The following is a 5,007-nucleotide window of genomic DNA, read 5'->3' as shown; positions in this document are numbered from 1 at the left end:
CCAGATGTTGGTCTGCCTGGAGTGCCCGGTTATGCGGCCCCCTTTCCCATCCCAAGGTTTCAGCGTCCAGCCTAATGCCTGGCCGTGCGGTCTGCCGCTTGAGCGACTTCAAATCAAATGTTTATTCAGGTAAGGTACATACATACAAGAGATTTTACAACGAGTGATGGATTTAATTCTAATTATTGCGGTCATTTATTATTTAATTCTGTTCAATTTTATTACATTTCTTTATTTAGACTTTCAGCTTGATTAGTTTCATTACGCGGCAAATTTAGGAAATTTATAGCATTGCTTACACCTCTTGCTTTAAAAAAAAAATTCTATTTCGTAAAAGAATTCGTATTTTCATGTCAATTTAGTGAACGGGAGCCCGCTCCTGTATTGGTGATTTATATTCCTCCATCATTAACTATACCCTTACTTAAATAACTTGTTATATTCTTAGTCTTTCAGTCATGATGCGTATTAAGACTTGCCTTATTTATTCCTCAAGTTATTTCTCAATTTAGCATTGCGCAAGCCTCTGGATTTAGATCCTTTAGTTTTAGAGGTAATTAGGTATTCGTTTCCATGTCAATTTAGTGAACGGGAGCCCGCCCCTGTTTTGGTGATTTACGTTCCTCCATCATTAACTAAACGCTTACTTAAATAACTTGTTATATCCTTAGTCTTCCAGTCATGACGTGTATTAAGACTAAAGTTATTCCTCAATTTAGCATTGAGCAAGCCTCTGGCTTTAGATTATTCCTGCACTTGTTTTATGAGTCAATTACCCTCAGCAATATGTTACTGCAATTTATGCATTGTGTTTGCTCCACGTTTTATTTAACTTTTGTGCCGCAATTATGTTTGTGTAACTGCCGCTTTTGTCATTGAGTTTAAGTTAAGTCAGCTAGGATGAGCTAGTTAGGTTATACTATGGTGTCTTTCAGTCACGACGTGTATTAAAGACTTTCAGTTATTCCTCAATTTAGTCGGAAGGCACTGCGGCTTCCCAGCCGACGTCCTTCCTGTGACGAGTTAAGCCGGCGATGTTTTCAGTTTTATATTTATTTGGTCATATAAATAGGCGTCCTCCCAGGCCGCTGGTTTATCCAGACGTGTTGTCTGCCCGGTGTAGCCCGGATGTCACAGCGGCCTCCTAGGCCGCTGGTCGCGAAGTTCCAGCTGACGTGTCTTTTTTCACTCCTTTTCGTTATTGTATTTGGTTGTATTTACCTCGGCTCAAAGTGTTAATCCCGTTTCTCTAACGAGTTATAGTCCAGCTTTATTTTGAGCATACTTTGTTTTGCAATTTATAATTATTTATAATTAATTATAGTTATAATTGGTTTATAATTTTATTATTTACGATTATTCATATAATATAATTTATTACATTGTTAGGCTTTTTTCCAACGACGTCGTCCCAGCCGTCGTTGTCCAAGCCGGTGTTGTTCCTGCAGAGGATGGGCCTTCTGGTGGCTTGGCCGAAGCTGTTGCAGCGGGCGCCCTCACAGACTCAGCTAGTTTCAGCAGACGATCCTACAGCTGCTAACGCCCCAGTTCCATCTTAGGCTTCCCGGCAGCCGATGCTTCAGTCATGAACCTCCAGCTGAAGCGTTCCACCCGACGTTGCGCCCATCAATTTATCACTCTTTTCAGTTTTGTACTTCTCGCTTTCCCAGCTTCATGAATTGTTCCCGTTATTTTCTAGGACAGTTATATTCCAGTCTTTAGCCTAAATTGTCTTGCAGCTGGCCCTCTACTTACCACTAAGGTCTTCCCTGGTGGCCAGTTGCCGCTATTTTCCTCCCTTTATCAGCTGTTGATGCTCCAGCTGTCGATGTCCAGCTGCAGGTGCCCAGCCCCGATGTTCCAGCCGCTGATGGCAGGATTTTGCAGTCCAACATTCGGCAACGGTCGTTAAGTTAATCCATTATTTTGCACAATTTTGACTATTGGTGTTTGTGTTATACACGCTACGTTAATGTGGGTTTAAGGTCCAGGTACTACCCACGTGCATAATTCTTTAACTTATAAAACCCGTGCTTATTGTATTTGAGTTATTAACTAAGCCAGCTAGGTTGTGCTAGTTGCCGTGTCACGGGCCTCTTGCCTCTTGCTTCAGTTTCCCTGGCTTCGCATTTTCCACTAGCCTACTCACTTTATTCCCGCTCAGGATGCTTTGTCTTGTTGCATGCGTCTTTTACTGTATTTACAGTATGTTTGTTTAACTTTTGCTTTGCCTTAAGTTATTAAGTAAAGTCAGTTAGGATGTGCTAGTCGCGGTGTTACGGGCCCTTGTCTCCTGCTTTAAGTTTCTGGCCCTGCATTTATGTTTAGTTTCCTCTGTAAATTATTACTGTTATTACGGGTAGCCTTGCGGCATATTTGTTGTTTCTCCTGGTTACGTTATGTGGTTTATCATTTACGGCCTAAATGTTTACATTTACCCTATGTCAGTTTAATTCAATTGATGCCCTCCCAACACCAGCTGCAGGTTTTACTTCCCGGTGGAATTTTATGCTTGTTCGCCCGACTTTGTTTAAGTTGTTAGGTAAGGCCAGTTAGGCTGAGCGAGTGGCTACTCGCCGTCTCAGTTATCTCTACCTTAAGCTTTGACGCCCTGGCGTCGTGCGGTACGCCGTTTTGGTGATTTATAATTTATATTATTTGTGAACAATTTTATATATATATATATATATATATATATATATATATATATATATATATATATATATATATATATATATATATATATATATATATATATATATATATATATATATATATATATCATATAACACCTGTTTCCTATCCTACATTGTGGCTTGGTGATCTTTAAATATTTGCTCCTGGTTTGTTACATCTGGCCCTCTTAAAGAAGTAATGTAGATATATATCCTGCAAAGTGTTAGGAAATTTGAGTATGAGAATCCCCCAGTGTTGATCTTTCTCAAAAGAGATATGTCTTTATGAAGACGAGATCGTCATGAGGCCTTTTGTTCATTAGGATTTTACCCTTTCTTTTCAGATGGCAAAAATGCGTGGTGCTGGGTATGAAACCGTGTTCATCTATTACAAGAAAGGACTCCATAAAGCTACTCAAGGCATTTTGCCAGCAGATTGCCTAACAGCAGCAGACTGTAAATCGATAAGCAATATCTTCCATTTGTGTAAGTACTGTATTGAATATACTAATGCAATATTATATAATATAATCTAATATAATATAGTTGCATATACTAATATAATATATTTTAATATAATGTAATAAAAATAATGCATAGACCTTAATGCAATAAATAAAATAACCCTCTAGGATTTGTCTTTGCTTTTCTTATTTTTGAAATATGAAGTTCATAGTTTTGCTTTCCTTTCCTTTCACATTTCATGTTTAACTTTTCTGACTAGTTGGACAAAATATCATGCATACAAGGTTCTTAACCACATTGTTATACATTTGGGGTCTCTATTATCTGAACTGATAAACTTATATTATATACTATATTACTGTTCTATGCTAAAAATAAGTTTAAATGTTAAATATTGAATATAAAAACAATTCCTTGTTACCTTGCCTGTTGCCAGATTCACATCCCAGTACATGATAAGCGCACCTCCCATGAAAGGTATATTGCCAACATATTTTTGCTGATAATTTAATAATTAAATTATAATATAAATTTTTATTTTCAGATCGCAAGAGGAAGTTTAAGGCTGCAGAAGTAAACCAACTCACAGCACTAGGTAGGTAGGTAAATGAGGATGAAATTAGGTATTTTTGGGTTTTACTTTTGAATAAGGCAGAAAACTGAACATGATTAAGGTAGCTGCAGAAGGCTTATTAACCAATATGAGGCAGCTCCTATTTATATCCACCCAATCTCATTCATATATATGTCTAACCAACTCTTTAAATACTCAAGGGGTCCTACTTTTGTTACGTGGTAATTTTTTCAAGTTCAAGTAAGTTTATTGAGACAAGAAAAAAAATACATCTCAAAGTGATAGAGTAGCTTAGGCTATTTCTACACCCCTCCACTTCAAGTCCCTCAAGGGGCGCACAAATTCATTGAGTACAAATACACAAATCACAATACAGTACATGTATCCCATTTAAAATTTCAGGTTAATATAGTAAGCACAGCATATTTGCATTTGCATATATAGCATATCAATTTGAACAATTTCTGTTAGTAATTTGTAAGTGGTGATCATATTACCTCTATTTCTTCTATCTTCTACTGATGGCATGTTTAACGCCTCTAGTGTCGCCTCGTAACTCTTTGTTTTTCAGTTCCAGGAGCCATGTTTTGCTGCATACCGTTGCACCTTTTCAAGTTTATTTATGTGCTTCTTGAGATTTGGGTACCATTCAACTGCTGCATGCTCCAGTTTTGGTCTCACAAAAGTCATGAACATTTTCTTTAGTCTTTCACCATCCTTATAATTAAAAGCAAGTCTGAAGTTGTAAAGTAATGCACAAGCTCCTCTTACTATGTGAGAGGAGCTTTTTGTTCCTCTGGCAGTAGCTTACTATCTAAAACCACCCTTACCTTTATAAGTGTTTCCGGGGCTTAGCCTTCCCATGGTCGTCGACCAGGCCTTCTTGTTGCTGGACTGGTCAACCAGGCTGTTTGACGCGGCTGCTCGTAGCCTGACGAATGAATCACAGCCTGGTTGATCAGGTATTCTTTGGAGGGTCAGCTAGTTATGCCCCTTGTGTGTAGTGTACAGCATGTTGTGTGGGACTGTCAAAAGCTTTTTTAGGTTTAGATAGACAGTAAATCCAACAACCTTTTTCTTGTAATATATCTGTGACTCTATCATGAAAACTAAGTAGATTTGTTTCACTTCATCTTCCTGTTAGAAAACAATACTGTGTCCAATATTATGTTATGACTCCAGGTGTTCTAGGTACTGCATATCAAACATTTAATACCTTCCTCCCTTGGGAAAGTGTGTGTTTGCCATACTAGATACTTTGCATAGCAGAAAACACTGGCCTTATTATTGGCC

This window comes from Procambarus clarkii, chromosome 41, assembly GCF_040958095.1.
Source record: "Procambarus clarkii isolate CNS0578487 chromosome 41, FALCON_Pclarkii_2.0, whole genome shotgun sequence".
In the NCBI taxonomy this organism is placed as follows: Eukaryota; Metazoa; Arthropoda; class Malacostraca; order Decapoda; family Cambaridae; genus Procambarus; species Procambarus clarkii.
Note: the sequence above shows the minus strand (reverse complement) of the source record.